We start from the raw sequence: 20,794 nt of genomic DNA, 5'->3' as shown, positions 1-20,794 counted from the left end.
CAAAGTCATCTAAATTCAAGGCCTTGGTGCGTTTTGTTTCAATGCTGAGAATAGCCAAACTCGACAATCTACTCTCTGCCATTGTAGACCTTAGGTCATTTTTGATTATCTTCAGAGCTGAAAAACTCCTTTCACATGTTGCGCTGCTAACTGGTAACACTACAGCTATTTTGCACAACCTGAACAGCTCAAAGAAAACAAGCTTATATGGTTCCAGAAAATGAGCAAACTCCATCAGAGTAGTAGGACTTTCTTTTCCATTCATCTTAAGTCTATCTAGGACTCTCCCTACCTGGTGAAGCTCATGTTTAATATCTTCAACACTTGACTCATAAGCATTAGCCAAAGAGACAATCTCTTCATCCCTTAAAAAACTACAGCTTGACGGATTTAGCCTGAATGCCTTTCGTGATGTTGCAATCGGTATCTGAAAAACGTCTTTCCATTTCCCCAATCATGGTGTCCAAGACTGGGTAGAACACTTTGACTCGAAAAGTCTCCTTGCTGTCTGGTTCTACATGCTGTCCAAGTGTGGAAGTAACGATGGAATCTTGAAATTTTGTAGCCATCTGTTTTGACCGCTTTCGGGTGTGAAATGTTGTTGAAATGTGACTCTTTTCACACGTATTAAGTATTTCTGACCATAGGTCTTCAAAAAAAGCCTCACTGCGATAATTTGTCAGTGTTTCTTTTAGTGCGTCAATGAGTTCAACAGCCTTAGAGTGGTCAACAGATTTAGATTGGAGCATCTCAGACAAAATATTAGAGTCACTCAACACCTTTTGAAAGAGCACAAGACATCCAACAAAACTGACATCAATTTGGGCCAATATGCCTTTTGCTTCAACGGCTCTTTGAGGATTCTTCTCATCCGAGAGCTCTTCAAGCACTTGCAAAATAGCAGGCAAGCTATCCATGACATTGCGACATGCTACATGTCTGCAAGCCCAGCGTGTATCACTGAGTCGCTGGAGCTCCCTTGATACACCATCATACATGTTCCGCTGTACTTCAAGCCATTTTTGATGGACATAAGATCCAGACAAGAACACAAAGTCTTTTCAACAAAGAAAAGAAATTCCCAGCGTCTGGCACATTTTTGACGGCATCTACTATGACCAGGTTGAGACTGTGTGCACTGCAATGCACATAAAATGCATGCTTGGCCACTGCTTTTATTCTCGCTTGGACACCTGAATGGGCCCTACTCATTACAGCAGCTCCATCATACCCCTGACCTACAAGATTTTTCTTGTACTCCAAACCATACTTTTCCAAACAGCCAATTATTTTCTCAGTTAACCCAGCAGCATCAAGCTTTTCTGCCTCTTGAAATTCTAGAAAGCTTTCGTAAATCAGACCATTGTAATAATATCTCAGAACAATTGACATTTGCTCTTTTCTTGAACATCTTTAGTCTCATCTACGATCACAGAAAACTGTACACTCTCTTTAACTTCTTTCATGATTTCTTCTTTCACCATTTCTGCCAGACAAGACAGTATTTCATTCTGGATGGTTTTACTTGTATACTTAGCATTTTTAGCTTGCTGTTCAAGTCTCTTTTTAACAATGGGATCATGTTTGCCCAACAAATCTAGCATGGCCAGAAAAACACCTCGTCTGTCTGAGTCTGGAGACTCTCTGTGACCCGCTGGGCTAGATTTTCAGAAGCAGTTAGAACAAGAATTTCGTGTATGAAACATTTAACACCTAATCATTCATGTACAGCTACTACTGCAGCAACCTTTGTCTAAAGGTTTTTTTTTTTTAGGCATATATCTCAACAATATCTAATAAAGAACACTGACTGTAACCACGATAAGCAAGGTTAAACATACATTGAGCTATGGTTCTTTAAATGATTATAGGTTAAATGAATCAAATAGGTTGTGCTTATTTTTTATTTATGTAAAGAAATATTTGAAAAGCACAATGAACAACATACCATGGACACCTGACAAACAGGGTGCTGGCGTTTCAAGCTCTCTCTCCTCTCTTTCAATGTCTGAGCTCTCTTCCTCTCTTAACCCTTTCTTCCACCTCTTCACTCACTTCATGCTGGATATCTTCTGCTTCTTCACTTCTTTCTATTTTATTTTATTCTATTTGATTCTATTCTATTCACTTCTATATTTCTTTCGTCCAACACTCCATCACCTCCTCTGTCTTCCACAACTTCTTTTGTACCCTTTTCTATCTTATCTTCACCTTCCACTCCCACAGTATCTGATTCTGATTTTCCTTTTCTTTTGGTTTAAAAACTCTGGATGTCAGCCTTTCTTTTCATAGTATCCTGGGAGATGCAAGTATTAAGTTTAGACTTTATAGCTTTCTAAACATACACTACACTGAACAATTTCACCTCCCTAATGAATACATATGAAAACATTAAGCTATACAATAACTCAGTAAATTCATGTGCTCCTTTGGAATATTTTGATTGCTGCACTAGCTAACAAGGTAATACAGGTTAACGTTAAATAGAACTGATTAGACATACTTGCTGTTTAGTTGTCATATAACTAGCAAGCATCTACCTCAGGCAACACTAAGACATGTTTAATTAAACATTCATTTGTTAAGTATGAAAGTAATTCAGTACCTGGTTTTGTTTCTCAACTCCAGCATATCGATGGACTGGACACGGCGTTGTTGTCACGTGGCGCCACTTATCAAAGGTTCGGACTTGAAGATGCAAGCTACTGAACAACATACTTTTGAAAATAGTTTACAGTTAAACTGTTAGTCATTGATATCGCGAAGATATCAAAATTAACTGCTTCGGTTTGTTAAAAATGCGGAATTTGTCTGTGGTGATCCGCTGGTTGCACTAAATGTCTTTGATTCACTAAAACGAAGCAGTTCATAAGAGTCGTTTGTTCGGACTACGCTTTAATAGAAAGACGATTTTGTTCTATTATTTACGGGTATATGCTATTTTTATGTCATCATAATAGAGCGTTGCTGCTGTAAATCGGTCGAGGAAACTCTTTTATTTTTAGAACACTGAGATACTAGTGCTGGGGTGGCAAATGGGGTGGCAAGGCTTTTTCTCAGGGTGGCAATTGCCACCCGTGCCACCGTAGATCCGCCCTGATTGTGCGTATGGGGCCTGTGAATTACAAGGTTAGAATGCTGGGTGGCGCAAACCATTCCAGATTTTACATGTTAATCTCTTGAAGGAGTAGCATGACTCACAGGGGTTTACACTTCCTTAGCTGCGGTCTCTCAGACCGATGTTGCCATTGGTGACGATTTGACTGACTCGCAAAAGACAGAGTTGTTATCTTTGATTAAATGGAACACTGATGTTTTTTCCGCACTGCCGGGCATGACTAACCTTGCAGAACATAAAATCACTACTGATCCGGTGTTAGGGTACAGATCGCCCGTTCGGATCCGGAGCGCAGCGGAATATTGTGTGCGAAGAAGTCAAACTGATGCTGGTATTGGGTGTTATTCAGTTCGGTTCACTAATGTATCGATTTCAGGTACTTGAATAAGGTCTCTAAATTTGATGCTTATCCAATGCCCGTGTTGATGAGCTGCTGGAAAAACTTGGTCAGGTAACCTATATCTCCACGCTAGATCTCATAAAAGGTTACTGGCAGGTGTCTCTTGAGACTGGAAGTTGTGAGAAAACAGCATTTGCAACTCCTGACAAACTTTATGAATTTATTAGACTTCCATTTGGTCTTCATTGTGTGCCTCTAACTTTCCAGCGTAAGATGGATCGGATATTGTGTCCTCATTCCGAATATTCTGGGGCATACCTCGATGATGTCGTGATTTTCAGCAATGATTGGCATTCGTATTTAGAACATCTTCAGGCTAAGCGTTCTGTGAAAAGTCAATGGCAAAACCACGAGGAAAAATAGAATAATTTCACCGCATACCAAGTGGAGGCAAGGAAAAACGTACTATTTGTTGGTTTACACAGTGGTATAAACAAGAAAAGGAAGTTGATCGAGTGACAGCGTGTCAGAGAAACTTGAAAGCTCAAGTTCACAAAGTCGCACAGTGCGGAAATAAAAAGAGTCATATATCAAAGTCGCCATGAAAAGCGAGTCGTAGCCCACCGTCTGAGTGTCATACGAAGGCTTATTAAGGTACAGGGAAAAAAAAAGGCACACAGTGGGGAAAAAAGCACGAAATGTCAACTTTAATCTCGAAATTTCCCCTTTAATCACGTAGTTTATTTGGTCATTAAAGTAGAACATCATAAACTTAATCTTAAAATCTTTTAATTTACTAGTTTTCAAATCTCATTGTAACTAAAGTTGTACGTTAAATGCTTTGTTTAGTATTTGATCTTCAATGTGCTCTATGTGTGCGAATCACTATGTGCTTCTTAAACCGGCTTTCTCTAACTCCGACAGGACACAGAATACATTACATTAATGATATTACAGCACTCTGAATAATTAAAATACTGAGATGTATACGTGATATCATTTTCATGATGATAGGAGTTAAAGCACGTTATTAGACATGGGAACATGGTGGCGCAGTGATTGTGCGCGACCTTCGATAAAATAATTTATCGCAGCAGTACTGTCTCTTTCAAACGTGCTAACCTCCAATTCCTGTCTTTCCTTTTCTTTCTCCAAATACCCAATTGCCACACAATCGGCTCTGTAATAGACGTTAAGCCATCTGTAAGCTTATAACGTTGATTCTTCAGAACTTCTAAGGAACATTGAAATATCTTCGTAGTCAGTCAGCCATTATCCAACCCACTATATCCTCACACAGGGTCACGGGGTCTGCTGGAGCCAATCCCAGCCAACGCAGGAACAAACCCCAGGCAGGGTGCCCGCCCACCACAGGGCGCGCACACACACACACACACACACACACCAAGCACAATTTAGTATCGCCAATGCACCTAACCTGCATGTCTTTGGACTGTAGGAGGAAACCCACGCAGACATGGGGAGAACATGCAAACTCAACGCCGGGAGGACCAGGGAAATGAACCCAGGTCTCCTTACTGCGAGGCAGCAGCGCTACCCACTGCACCAATGTGCCGCCCTATCTTCATAGTAAATGTTTAATTATTCTATCCTTCACACTAGTCCCTGTGAAGCATACAGTGCGAGGCAGGAACAATCCATGAGCAGAGCCAGTTCCTTGCTAGCGTAGTGACACTGTGTCCTGCATTGCCTACAGAGTGTGTTCTGCTTCAGTCTGATATTCCTGTTCTTAAACAGCAAATGTTTTGTTAATTGTTAACCAAATTTACAATTTTAAGGGGGTAATGTGTAATATTGTAAGTCTGTTGAACTATTGAGGGTCCTGTAGTAATAAGGGATTATGGGTATTGGGGAGCTAATAGGAAGCTGATCGTATTACACATGCGGTGTAACGTGTGCTCAGTAACAAGAGCTTGTTAAAGTTTATTATGTTAAACCTGACTCCATTTTCTCCTTTTGTAACTGCTATATTATTACCTTCAAATATAACATCCCCAGCATTAATGGAGTTGGGGCCACTCCCAGAAAAAGCCTTTTTCCTGATTTAATACTCCCAAATTTTACATTTCCACACATTTACATTTTAGATACTGATATTGACATAAAAAGCTCATTAAGAAATATTTCTGTAGATAAAACAAGTGGACCAAAGGATGCTGAGAGTGATGTGGACAGTGTGGATGCAAAACAGTTGTGATATGAACAATGGAAATACTTTCTGAAAGTTTTTGATTCCTTTATGTTTTTTGCTAATGGTACTTCTCGAAAAATCAGATTGTTGTCACATATGAGTGAAAAAATTGGAAGGGAGCTGTCATGTGAATGGGGTCTTATTGGTTTCAAATGCAATGTTGTATGCAGTGGTTTATCAATGGTTTAGTTGTCTTCAACAACATGGAGGTGTTCATGAAAAGGAAATAAAATCAGAAAAAAAAACAATAATAAATAATAATAAATGGAACAAATTCAAATTGGACACTTCAAACTGCATAACTATCAATGCTAAAAGATAACTGTTTTGAACCCTGGATACACCAAACCAAGACCTTTACTAACAGGGTCCTAAGAAATTCTTGACAATTGGCGACTCACTGAAAAATAAAAAAGTACAATAAGAAAGGAAACACAAAAGAATTTACTAAAATCATCAAGGATTTAGATGGGATTGATTTATGGTGAAGTTCTGTGAGAACACAATAAAAGCAGATTACTGAGGAACTTGATGAGGTTATTGATCTGAATTTCTACTTACTGTAGTTTGAACAAAGCATGGCATTCATCACTGCTTTTTAATGAGAAGGAAGCACACACTTGTTTTCTCAGAAGCAAAGGATTAAAGAGAAAATGGACCCGTGTGGGTAAAGAAGCAAGCGCTTGAGAGCCACTGTGGCCACCACTCTGTGCACATCCCTAATCTGAAGAAAGGCACAGACATCATTATGTTATTGTATCTCTTAATATCTGTTAATAAGGAGCATCAGATGGTAAACTGGCACCATTCACTGATGAAGACTCACCAGACTGCATTCCTGTTTATTTTTATTACTTTAGTCACAAGACCGCACTTGTTGCTTTCAGACTTTGTTGGAATACAAAAAGAGCAGCCAGAGAGCTGAGAGACAAGCCGAGTCCTGCTGCAGTCTCAGGTTTGGCCTCAGAACTGACAACGCCTGCTGAAGTCGAGGGGCCTGCAGTGGTATATTGAATAAAGTCACATTGTCAATTCACAGGACATCAAGGACATAAACAGGTAAGGAGAATAAAACTAATAAACTACTCAGAGTAACTTGTGATATTCTGGTCACTCAGGACAGTGGAGGGGCTGCAGGTGACTTTCAGAATCTTGTACTTGACTGTTGGTAACAAAGACGTTAAATTATACTGAGCTGGCAGAGCAGGACGGAGTTGTCTGGCCTTGAGATTTTAAACAACATTGACATTCATTTCTTTCTGTAGCGCAGTTTCACACCTATGTGTGTGCATTACAAATAGAAAAATAAAAATAAAAGTATTATAGAGGTAAAATGGGAGAGTCCTTGCTCTGTTTGTTTCATTTTGTTTAGTTAAGTGTATTGTCACACATACACAGCAGAGTGAAATTCTCATTTTCATGTTTCGTCGCTGCTCTCGGCTGCCATGCTCGCTGTTTCTTTATTTTACTGTTTCTTGTCAATGCTGATAGCAGTGTATTAAGTCTGACGACTAATGTCTGATAGAAAATGAAATTGTAAATCTCTAATGACTCCAACATGCTATTGACATCTCCAGGATTTTCACCTTTTTTACTGCTGCCAATGAAATTGAGTTTTTGTTTTTACTTGCTTCATTAAAGGCAATTTCTGCTAATGCATTCTGTGTTGCTAGTTTGTTTTGTTGATTTTATTATTGTTTATGTGTCTTTTACAGGCCTTTTTTCTTGGTTATTGGGGTTTTGGCATGTGTACTTCTGAATACAGCGCTGTTCTTTTAAATATTTATTTTAAACTTCACCTTTAAAAGTATTCACCTCTTGACAGTTTTCACTTTTTCTTGTGAAACAGCACTGGATCTCAAAGGACTGAATTTGGATTTTTGGCACCAGTCAAATATCAAAGTGAAAACAGGTCTCTGTAAAGTGGTCTAAATTAGTTACAAATATTAAACACCAAGTCACAGAGGAGTAGTCACCCCTTCAAGTCAGTGTTTACTAGATGGCAGCCATGACAGCCTGGAGTCTGTTATCAGATCTCTCTTCCTCTCTCTCTGCTCTGCCGTTTGTCCCCATTAATTCTTTCATGTCAAACTGTTTAAGCTCTGACAGGTGTCATGTTGATCAGGATTGATCAGGCATTTTCAAATCCATCTATAACTTCTCCATTGGACTGATATCTGAACTTTAAATCAGCCCCTCCAGAACATTCACATTGTTATTTTGAAGCCATCACTCTAGAGTTCTGGCTTCATGCTTAACCTCATTGTCTTCTACCAAGGTGTGAGATTTTGCAGACTCCATCAGGTTCTCCTCCAGAATGTTTTCATATTTTGCTGCATTTATTTTCCACTCACAAGCCTCACAACTTGATGCCACTTTCAGGCTTCAAGGTGCAGATGTTGTGTTTTCAGTAATGTGTGCTGTTTGGACATGGAGCTTAGTCTGATGGAAAAAAGGCTCAAGTCGTGGTCTCTACAGTCTCTCAATGTCTTTCACTGTGGTTAGTGACAATGTTCTATCACAATAAACAATTATCATGTTTCCCTTTTGACCACTTGTTTTTGTTTATGGGTGCTGCCATTCTGTGTTAAGAATTATAGATGCCTCCTTGTTGTTTATTGGTAATGACTCCTAAGCTCTTAATGTGCTTCTTTGTGGTTTAGTACACCTGGCATTTTGCATAATTGCTTTCAATATTTTGACGATTTAGTTTAGTGTTGGCATTTAGTGATTTATTTTGGCCTTCTTGTAACAATCTTTTGGCCCGTCACGTTATCTGTGTCTGTTCTCACGGTCCTTTATAACCTTAAACTGTCACTTTCACTATTTGGCTCAGCAGGGTTGATGTACTTTCACATCACCTTATGTGTGCAGCCATATTGATGATAATTTGTTTATTGTTACTATCACAGGACAACTTGTCCTGATGTCATTAATGTGACTTTTTAAAGACTGATGTTGTACACTTCCAGGTTGCCTACAATTATAGATAAACTTACAAACCAATGTTTGCTTTTGTGTCTGGTTCTCTAGTTATTATATTTCTGGCTATTTCTTTTTAAACACAACAGCTATTCAGTGTTTAAGAGCTACTGTATTTATAGTTTAACTTTTGCTGCTTGACATCTTTGATCTCTTTAGTTTATTGAATTTTTGGCCTGCCTTTTGACTGATGTTTCATCTCCCAGCTCTTGCATTTGTTGCCCTTGCAGTAGGCCATTTTTACCATTCCTACCAGAAGAGTGGGCAAGAAGGGGGTCAACAGCAGGAAGCAAGCAAAATCAAAATGTTAGAAGTTTAGGGGCAAAGAAAAAATCCCTTCTGCTGAGAAGTTAAATGGACTGAACATGACAATAACTACTGTATATCTATTTCTTTAACGTCTTCAATCCACTGAGGATAGCTGAGTGTGCAGGGTGCTGCCAATTTATACCTGAACACACATTTACGTCCTGTGCTGCGTCCCAACTGTTTATGTGGTGACTGGAGTCTCAGTAGTCAAAACAATCAGGCAACCTCCATGAACAGCAAAATGGCACACAAAGAAGATCATTGGTCATTGAATCAAAAATATCTTAAGTATTTTACCAAATGAAATTGCAGAAATTGTTAATTTGTGTTTTTATGTTGTTGATATCACCTGACATCATTTTGTGTCAGTGTTTACATCACAAACAATACCATTTTGTATGATTCTGGTAATTGTGACAGCCATTTTGGTTATAGTTATGATGTTATTGCTACCATGTGACATCATTTTAATGGCCTTGTTTAAGATGGTGGCTCAGTGTGTCCTCTGCCCTAGCTTAGGTATAAATTGCTTCCTGTTTGATTTGGCAAAGATTTTGTGATGGAAACAAACTTCTCTTCTGTTAGGGCTTGTTTGATCAGCTGTGTTTTGACACGTGTTTCATATTTTTGACTAAGAATCTTTGATTTCGTTTTGATCTCTGAAAGCAGATCATTGGCCTTCCATAGATTGGTGCAGAGGTCCCTTGTAGTTTGTCCTCTTGTTGCCTGTTCATGTTGGTGATTCACTGGACAGATTGGCCTTTATTGAGTCAAAGTCAGCAGAGAATCATCAAATTGTAACAGATCTACATAAGTAAAAGTGTGATATTTCATTTTTATTTCTCTGCACCACTTTCTGGATAACTTGTACCCTGATAGTTTCTATTGCCTACACTGCAAGATCCTTCTTGGCATATCAGGGCCACCAGAGAACATCATGTGATTGAGTGGCATGTTTTAAAAATAGATAATGTTTCACTGTCAAAAAGGAAAAATGAGAGGCGGAAGGCTTACAACTCAATTGGCATCTTGAATTAATCCTGAGGGCAGCGTGTCAGATACCATGGTGGGCTAACTGGAGCAGTTAAACAGGTGAGCCTTGAGGGACTGTGTATCTGTGGGAAAGAGTTTGGAGTGCTGTTCTGAAGATCAAACTTATCTGCATTAACATTGTTTATTTAATTCATTTGGGTTTAATTTCTTTTCTATATTTTTATTTGTTGGTTTATGTTGATCTGCTGTGTTTTCAGGGACTGGATTTCTGATGCAATAAAGAGGGGTTGAGGTTCTTGGTGTGTGTTACGAGTTCATGTGGATTTATGTATTGTGATTCATGTGTGGGGTTTTATGAATTATGTGCTGTGTATTGTGATACTCCTGTATGGTATTCCACGATTTAGCTGAGTAAGCCCTGCTTGAGTAAATGTGTTTTCCAATCAGCGGTGAGTCAGCTACACAAACACCACGTGTGTCACGTTAACTAAAGGAGGGCCTCGGCAATCCACAATTATGTAAGCACTCATGAGGTTTAAGCTCAGAGGAGCTCAACATCAGCTTTAAGCCCACTTTAAGTTTAATCCAATGTATACAATGTATGTGTGGTGTATTATGGGACAGCTGTGAAAAGCTGAAGAGTTTATTTAATTGTCATTAAACAGAAGAATAAGTAACAGAGACAATGGCGGTCTTTTTAGCTGTTGATCAAGAAATAATAGCTGATTGATAATAACACAAAATGGAAATGCAAAAGAGGGCACAAGGCATCCAGCTCAATGCCTGAGTACATTACAGTTCTGAATTTGTGCTCTGCGTAATTAAATATTAATGCTATTATTCACATAAACAATGTAAACCTATTATTTTAGTTATGTTATACTTGAAACACTTTAAACAAGTAAGTATTAAATAGCAACATGAAAATCTTTTGGCAGCAATTATAAATTATATACAAGAATTCCTAGACTATGTACTTACATGCAGACATATTTTGTGCATTCAGCCATCAAAGAAAGCTGCAGCTTCAGTGGCGGTGCGATGTCTCAGTGCCACTGCTGCTGGAGGAGTTTACCATCGTCAGAATTTCAGACTGGACGATACGACTGGCCATTCATTTCAACCTGTGCACTGATGCTATGAATGATTTGTATTTTACATCATCGACCGCTAGCTCGGCAGTGCTGTTATTCACACACGAGTGCAGGCCATTGTACTTACGACATTTTGGAAGTTTAAATAACCTGATTTACTGTCATGGGAACGACTTTGGATAAATTAACTTTATAGTGATTCACTTACCAAAAAACCCAAAAGAAAGTCAAATGGATGGTAAGGTTTAGCACAGCGGTCACAACATTGGCTGCAGTGAGTTGTCTTTGCAATTCTGCCTCCATCTAATTGCATAGAAAGTTGTTGTTTTGCAAATTGCAAACACGATTTTAATATGAAACATATATGTTTTTGATTGTTTTTAAATACTGTATCTTTTTCTTTCACTAACAAAAACGGCAAAGGGACAAATGCTGTAATTATTTTAATGTGATATGTTGTCATTTTCAAAAAAGAGTTTTTAATGTACGTCTTACCACTTAGTAATGAATGTCAGATTAATTTAATCAACAATTAAGAATTCAGCATCATTAGATATGTTATAAATAATGCCAATTAACATCAGGACAAAGGTGGAAATAAATAACAATTTAAATGTTCATTTCTTTAATCAATGGTATAGCCCAGGGGTCTCCAACACGTCGCTCACGAGCTACCGGTAGCTCGCAACCCCTTTCCAACTAGCTCGCCAAAGGGTTAATGAATCCTACATAAATTTAAAAACTTGATTAGTTAAATTAGGGGTGGGTGATCTTTCCAAAAAATCATATCATGATCCTTTTAACACAAAATCACAATCCACAATCAGAATTGCAATCTCTCTTTTAATGTGGAATATACTTAAGGGAATATCCGGACTCAAACTCATCAAGACCTAAGTAACACTTTATTTTAAAAATCAAACAAAGTTGAATTTAATTGTTCTCTCATTCGCTATCTAAGCCGAGTTAAGGAAAACGCCCTGAAGCTGGCGAATGAGTGAGGAAGGCCCCACCGGGCCTGCTGCGTCTCACTCAGATTCACGCAAATAACTCGAAACCATAGCGAACTCTGATACACAGCGAAATGAGAGAAGTCGCAAAATCAACAGAATGTTCAAGCAAATTATGTAAAAACCCGATCTAAATCTGTGAAGTAGTTCTCTTGTGAAAAGCGTACAGACATACAGACATTGGATTTTATATATTATATATTAGTAAACCTTCAAAATAATGTGCTGTTAAAGTCTCAACAGCATTTCTGGAGATTAGTAAATCCCAATAACTAGAAGAATCTTCACCAAACAACTCTGAAAATGTCTGCTTTGTTTGGGTCTCCATACCTCTGTGAGTCTGACATGAATGTCATGAAATCAAAGTTCAGAATAAGACTGACAGACGAATATTGAAATGAGTTAGCCTCAGTGGCTCCACTCCACCATACACCTCAGTGCAAGTCATCTGACTAACTAAAAATACATCACACATGCAACTGGACCTGTGAATAAAGTGACACAGTGACATGTGACAAAATGAAAAAAGGATAAAGAATATCTGTGTATTTGGAATTGCATTGTTTTGTTTTGACAGCATTCATGTTAGTGTGAGATACACTAGAAAATGCATACAGACAGACAAAATGCACTTGCAGGTGAACTAAATATTTTTGTGGTGTTTAAAGCAAAATGTGAGTTATGGACAACAACATTTTGTAAATGTTCAGGCAAAACAAGCTTATTCAGTTTGTTTGGGTTGAAATAAGCAATGACAATAAATGTTAAAAACATGAGGACACAAAATTAGACAGTCTACAAAGAACAAAAACTATGCAAACTTTCTCTGAGGTTTTCTTTCTCATTGAATAGGACTTTTGTGAACTCCACTACATTACACTCAGTTTCACTTTTATGCTGGTATGTTCCAAGCTAAAGGTTAACATTTAATATTCTTGGTTGCCAAGCGTGACTTGCATTAGTCCTCTTTGGTGGTACCAATACCAACTCAGATTAGAATCTTGATTTAAACGCGGATTATGTGCTAAATGCTGTTTGTGGTGTATGCCTATTTTAGCATTTTATAATTCATTAGTGTATTATGTGGATCATTGTATAACCATTGCTTGACAATGCGCCAGTTCATTTTGGGAAGGGTTCTTTGCATATGAAGTTGGTTCTTTGTACTCTGTGCCTGATATTTGGAAGACAATGAAGTGTTTACTGTATAGTAGGACATTACTTAGCTTAGCAGGACATTCGTAGATGAAGAAAACCTGAACTTGGCCTGTGATATGAAACACAGCAAGAGTTCTTTTAATTGGTGTTTCACAAGGCTGTTGCCATCTGTTTGTGGTTATTTGCTGTATGGAGCATATTATGGATCTAAATAAATAAAAGTTCTTTCTGGAACCTTCACGTGGAATTGCCTTTAGGAAACCAAAATGGTTCCCCTGTGGCATCACCTCAGCTGTGTTTATATATATATATATATAAGGAAAACCTTGTTGTAATAAAGTTTAGATATTACAAGAAATATTTTGAATAAAACATGAATGAGAGAATAAGAGCCATAGGCAGCCTAAATGTCGAGTTGAAACAAATAAACCAAGTCACATATCTGGCCTTGGTGTTTGACACAAGAGGTGGTTGTGAGAATGGAAGAAAGTGGGAGGAGGTACAAATGGTCAAAGACTGTCAAGAAAACGTAACTGTAAGTTGTATAAGACAGGAGTCCAACCAGTGCTGATGTATGGGGATGCAATCTGGGCCATCAAAAAGAAGTAGGAGCTGCTCATCAGGACAGAAAGAAAAGAGAAAGAAAAATAATAAGGATGTAAGAAAGATGTCAGGGGTATCATGGACAGTGGGGTGACATGGCGCGGACACCCAAGTTAGAAATGCATGCTGCTGGTGGATGAAAAGACATTTGAATGATGGCAGAGATTTGAAAGTGTTGGGTATGAGGACAGAGGATGCCACGTTCAGGATCAATGGAGCCCAAGATCTTCATGGATGACTGTTAACACCTGAGCAATTGTTTCAAGTAAAACAAGAAAACAGCATTCCATACTTCTGTTATGTAGCTGTGATAAAATGAGGACTACACAGTTAAAAAGACAACCTGAGTGAAGATGTTGGGCAATTCTATCTGAAAAGAAATCATTGAAGTCAGGGTCTGCAAAGTTGGGTGAAGTTTCATGAACTGGTCATCTTTTATAGGTGTTTGGTTTATCACATCCTCACAAACAGTGCAAGAAGGAAATGCTTACTGTGAATCTGAGGCTCCATCCATGTAACTGTTTCTATTAAAGCACTGATGACTTAGGAATTCTGGAATCCCCCATAAGTGTGGCACAGATAGACAAGGTGCTGTGTATTAAAGTTCTGCTCTGAGTCCAAAGTGAACACCGTGTGGTTGTAGCCCTCCTCACTATTTGGTCAAACTGGTGTTCATTGTGCTCACTCACTGAAGGGCCCTACAGTCCATTTTGTTCATTCCGAATTCTAATAAGTCAGACCCCAAGTGATATGTGACAGTTAAGCCCCTCCTGAACACATCTAAATTGTATTTTCTGTGTTAAAGAATTACAAGCTGATAGCTTTGTCACAGATTCCTGAAGTGGCTCATAATAATTACAGTACCTAGAGGTCCCTGCTTGTAACTTGAAATGCAGTCGTGTGTTTCCTGTAAGTCCCGTTTTTCTGGTCTTATTTGAGTGCAGTTCTGACACATCACGGCTGTTACAGGCCCTCCACCAATTCATTGCTCTTTGTATTTCAAAGCAGGCAGTTTCTAGTTGTTTTTGGTCTTGTTTGCTCTTTTCACAAATGCCCGTAGACTTCAATCAAACATGCAGTATGGTCTAAAGTCAATATTGGTTTTGTTTCTTTTTTTCTTCATGTCACTTGATCCTTTTAGTTTAAAGTTAATGTTTCACAGCTTTCTTCTGTGTTGGCCTCTATTAATGCTTTAAGCTGATTGCTCTACATGAGGGTCAAACTGTTCGATTAGTTGAAATCATCCGGAAATGACTCGAGTGAAGCTGGGATTGAACTCATCAGAGTGTAGAAGCTTAGTGTTCATCTGCCAGTGAAGTGAACTGTGAAACAAGTGAGTTCTGACAGATGCAGTTTCTCAAAGTATGCTCTCCCCTCTCCATTTGTAATGCTGTGTCCTTTTGACAGTGAAATCTCGCCAGTTCATTAGTTTCAAACCCACTTTAGCAGTTCTTTGTGGCTGATGTGTAGGGAGCCCCCATGCTGAGCAAGGACACAGACAGATTTCATTAGCAGCCATTAAATAAGATGGTGTTGATGTAAAGGCCACAAGCAGTGCCTGACTCAGGACCAGACAAGCTCTCTGACCGTTCATAGTCTTTTGTACTAACATCAAACCTGAAGCAGTCTTTCTTAAAAATATTGTACAGGTAATTTTTCTTAAAATAAAAGTTAATTCAAATAATAAAACTAAACAGTAGTAATTAAACTCCTTGGTGACTCAGAGACTAAAGATATGTAGTAGCATCTGGAATGTTGCTGGTTCAAATCCCATTACTGCTAGAAGGGATCCTACTCCGTTTGGTCTTTGAGCTAGGCCCTTAACCTGAAAATTGCTCCAGAGGTATTCTACAATGGCTGACCCTGCACTCTGACATCCAAAGGTCATGAGAAAAGGCAATTTACCCTCTGGGATTAATACAAGGTAACAAATACCATAATACATAAATAAATAAGCTGTTGAACTGGTAGGGCTTTGCTGCAGTCCTGGCACTGATGTTATGGGCACCTCCATATTTGAAGATTTATAGCTGCAGATGGCTCTTGTTTGAACTTTAAGACAAATAATGGAAAAACAAAACAATACAAAACAAATAGAACATCCAGTTATTCAATGTTATTTCTTCAGCAGGCTCCCATAACATAACAAGGAAAAGTTTGATATCCACTGCACATAACAGAGAAACTTTTCCAAAGTTCAATGTGAAGGAGAGTGGATATACATTTTACTAATTAAGATAACAAGCTAAACATTAAAAATTACAAGAACGCAGATTGTGGAGGGATCTCCAAAATCAGATTAGCCAAATACTGCAGTTACACTAAACCATTTCCTCCCCAAACCCCTGCCTCATAACACACCTCCCCAAAAGTGTCTCTGCACCACAGCAATGCTACCACAAAATGTTCATGTAAAAATAAAAAAGTGAAAAAATAGTACAAATAATTTATCAAGACAATATTATTTTCAAATTTGAGCGAATTTCAAAACTTTAAATGAAAATTGATTACAAAAGAAAAAAGGAAAGTCTGTTACAAAAAAAAAAATTACAAAAGAAGCTCTTATCTTAACAGATGTAAAGTGAAACATAATAGCTTGGTCAAAGCTAAAATGATTTCCTAAAGTTATATATATATATATATATATATATATATATATATATATATATATATAGTGGACTATGACCCAGACACAGACAGGCAGACATCATTTTGTCACCCAACACATGTTTATTTTCCTAATATTTACACAGTTCAGTGCTCACAAACCCCAAGAGTCCCCAAAGTCCTGGCCAACACCACACAATGCCTTCACTCTACAGGCTGCCTCCTCGTCTCCTCCCAGACCTTGTCTCCTTCTCCTCCCGGCTCCAGCCCGAATGAAGGGAGGCGGCCACTTTCATCCACACCCAGATATGCTCCAGGTGCTTCCTGGCAATCTCCCGCCAACACGCCCGTGTGGCAAAAGTGCCGGCTGTATCCCGGAAGCACTCCGGGTGTCCCTGCTCTCTTCCCCAGCACTTCCTGGTGTGGCAGAAGTGCTGAGGTCCAGGGCTCTCAGTACAACAATAACACAGTACAACAATAACACCAAGCACTTTCTTCTGGCACCACCACTCCTACCTGGCAACCTCGTCCTCTTCCTCCCGATTCTGGCGCTGAGTAGTGATTGCTGGCTCCCTTTTATCAGGTACCCGGAAGTGCTCCAGCTGCTTGATTGCCGACATCCGGCTGTACCTCCGGGAAAGGCAAAACTAGTGCCCAAAAGGGGCCAGCAGCTCCTGCTGCAGCACCCTGGCGGCGCCTGCAGAACCCCACAGAGTTGCACAGAACTCCAACCCTCATGAAGCCCTGTGGGAGTCAGAGGCACCGCTGCAACCCAGGGAGGCTGCGATCTATCGTCCAGGGGAGATACTGGGCTTCCCACCCTTGTCCCCTGGCAAATGTGGTGAAGGGCGCCCCAGCCATGCATGGGCCCTATATATATATATACACGGATTGGCCGTACTCTTATGCCCCTAAATAATCCTTGGGAGGATAAAGAGCTGGTCCACTGGTCCATTGCCGGGATGAATCCACATTGCTCCTACTGGATCTGAGGTTCCATGATTGCGTGGTTTCTCCTTTCTAGTACCCTAGAATAAGCTTTTACATGAAGGCTGAGGAATGTTGTACCCCAATAGTGGGAGCATACTTTCTGGTTCCCCTTTTTAAAATGTAGACCACCACCCTTGTCTGCCATTCCAGAGGCACAGCTCCCAATGACCACACAACATTGAAAAGGCTTGTCAGCCATGACAGTGCAGCAATGTCCAGAACCTTCAGCATTTCTTGGCAGATCTCATCCACCTCTGGGGTTTTGCCACTCTAGAGTTGCTCAACTACCTCAGCTTATTCCCTTCTGATTCTGGCTCTGCCTCCTCTACAGAGGGTGTGTCCATTGGGTTCAGATGCTTCTCAAAGGGTTCCTTCTAGTCCTAGACAACATCCTCATTTCAGGTAAGCACTTCTCCACCCTTACTGAGAATGGTCTGGGTGAATCCATGGCTTCCATTTTTGAGTTGCCTGATGGTTTGTTACAACCATTTTGAGCCCAATCAACAGTCACTTTCCATGGTCTCTCTGAACTCCTCCCACACCTGGGTTTTCCATCCCTGGCCACTAAGGCCACTGTTCTTTGGCCTATTGGTACCTCTCTGATGCTTCAGGATCCTCCTGTGATAACCATACAAAGAATACATCCTTTTTCAGCCTGATGGCATCTCTCACCTGTGATGTCCACCATTTGGTCTTTGGGTTGCTATTTCAAGATGCACCTATGGCCTTCAGGTCACAGCTCTTTGCAGCTGCTCCCACAATTGAGGCTATGAACAAGGGCCATTCGGTTTGTATGTCCCCAGCCTCCCCTGAGATGCAAGAAATGATATTTTCAAGGTTGAAATTGAAAGTCTTCTAGACAGGGGCTCCCTGAGATGTTCATAGTCCACCCTCATTACTTCTTTGGGCTTTCCAGATCTGTCCAGGTGCCTCTCCCACTACCTGACCAATTCACCGCCAGGTGGTGATCAGTTGACAGCTCTGTCCCTCACTTCACATGAGTGTCCAGAATATAAGGCTGCAAATCTAATGATGAGATTATGAAATTAATCTTAGATCTTTGGCCTAGGGTGTTCTGGTACAATTATGAGCTGCCTTATGTTTGAACATGGTGTTCGTTATGAACAAACCACGCCTAGCACAGATGTCCACTAACAAAATACTGTTCATGTTTACTTCAGGGTGATCATATATTTTCAAACATGCCTCTCCTGGTGTCTCCATTATTATCCACCTGGGTGTTGAAGTCACCCAGCAGAACTATGGAATCCCCATCTGGGACAATTTCCAGGATCCCCTCAGATATTCCAAGAAGACTTGCTACTATGAACTGAGATTTGGGTTATGGGTAGTTAGAGTCCTACTATCCGTGATCCCTCTCGTTCTCTGGGACAAACTCCAACATGGCATTGACCAGGCAGAGACACAATAAGAAGCCACTCTCATCTGAGGCCTTTCACACCAGGCAACTCCAGAGTAAAGGACAATCCAGCCTCTATCCAGGTGTTTGGTTCCAGAGCCAAGTGAGTGGGAGGACGTGAGCCCAACTACTGTATATCTATTTGGTAGCTCTCCTCCTCACCCTTCAACTCCCTCTCCTACCCCACAAGAGAGGTGGCATTCCACGTCCCAAGAGTCAATTTGTGTCTTTGGGTTCTGATCCAATAAGGCCTCTGCCTTTGACTGCTGCCACGTCACATTCCATCCAGACCCTGTTCCTCCAGTAGGTGGTGGGCCCACTGGAGTTATTAGTTAGTTAGTTATTTAGTTAGTTAGTTACCCTATCATTTTAATGAATCTAAGAAGTTCATTACAAAATAGTAAAACATTACAAATTAAGATATCTATTGAAAACAGCAAGAATTAATAGTATGCAATGTTTAAGTTAGCTGTCTGTCATCTTTTCGACAATTTAGCATATCTAATACTTCTGCTTTCTGAGATCTACAATTGCTTCAATTAAACTGATATTTTCCTTACAAAATCTATGCTGTCCATTGAAATATTCAATAATTAATATTTATCACATTGAAATCATGGTATTATTCCCTATTGTTCTTTTTGGTAAACAAAAGAAAATGGGAAAATTGCATAGTAATGTAAATATGTTATAATGGTGTGTTGGTGCTAGTTATATCATCATTAAGTTATAAAAGTAGCACAACACAAATGTTGAAAGCACTTTGAAGTATTCCATAATTGATAAAGAGGATCTTGGATGACTCGTATGTGGGCTGTTGAGAAATGGAGGGCTTGGTGGTGGGGTTGAAATTCCTGTCCACACCAATGATCAGGCTTTGACCACTGTATTGTCCTCCAAAGTGTCTGATCACACAGGCATGTGGATGGCATGCTGGGCAGTGTGACTGTTCTGTTTTAACTACACTGCAGCTTATCATCCGAGGGTCACAGAATCACATTGTCAACTGCCTCTCTTGCTCGTCCTTCACTGCTATTGCTGAGACCATTTCTGACAATGATCCTGACTTTGTGGTGATTTAGTCTCTTGCTCTACTGCCCTGTCACTGGGTGAGTTTGTTTCTGCCTCTCCATTTTACAGTGAATTATCTGCCCTGCAAACTCAGATTACCAATGATTGGCCATCTTCTCTTAATGCTGTTGCTACAGTTATGCATCTGTATTTCTGATTACGAGATGAATTGAGTGTACAAGATGGTTATGTGTTCTGTTGTGCTCGTCTGATTGCTCCTTTCTTTCAGAGTCACACGATGGTTACATTCACTCCACTATGTCACCAATGAAATGTTCAAACTAGACAGCGTGTGTGTCAACTATATTGGTGGCCTGGTATAGATGATATGGTTATAGTTCATGTTAAAAACTGTCAGCAGTGCCAATCTTCTCATAAGACAGCCAATTCCCTTTTCTTCTGTGCCATTTCCATCTGAACCCTGGAAGAAACTGATAATAGATGTTGGGGGTCCATTTGAAACAGCTGTCTGGAATTATTGTTATGAACCAACCCTGACTGATTATCAAGGCAAGTAACCAGACGTTTCCTTCACTGTTTCTGTTTCCACTCAAAATGTCATACATTTCCTTATCTCAGTCCTAACAAATTCATAAATCTGCACACCCTTGTGTCCAACAACACCTGTCAATTCACATCTGCATACTCCGCAGCATTTCTGAAAGTGAGTGATATACTGTAATATTCATCACATACACATTTCAATATACCATCTGACTGCAGATAGGGTATTGAAAGATTTCAATGTGATATCAAAGGCTTCATTCAGTCTGTTATCTTGCAAATAAAACCCTGGAGACCTGCACTCTATCAGAATGTCTTCCAATATGCCGCTCAACACCACGTGCCATTATACCACATGCTTTACCCTTTATGTTGGAAAAATA

At 39.7% G+C, this 20,794-nt stretch overlaps 1 protein-coding gene across 1 annotated transcript in view; it reads left to right on the top strand.

The window, feature by feature from the left end:
• Positions 1-6,484: 6,484 nt before the first annotated feature.
• Positions 6,485-20,794, top strand: part of LOC120520207 — a 37,591-nt gene continuing 23,281 nt past the window's right edge. Inside the window, exon 1 of the mRNA XM_039742755.1 lies at positions 6,485-6,729. The gene's annotated coding sequence lies outside the window, so the exon portion shown is untranslated. The remainder of the gene's footprint in view (positions 6,730-20,794) is intronic.

This window comes from Polypterus senegalus, unplaced genomic scaffold (assembly GCF_016835505.1).
Source record: "Polypterus senegalus isolate Bchr_013 unplaced genomic scaffold, ASM1683550v1 scaffold_5100, whole genome shotgun sequence".
Taxonomy (NCBI): domain Eukaryota; kingdom Metazoa; phylum Chordata; class Cladistia; order Polypteriformes; family Polypteridae; genus Polypterus; species Polypterus senegalus.
Note: the sequence above shows the minus strand (reverse complement) of the source record. Positions and strands in the feature narration are given on the sequence as shown.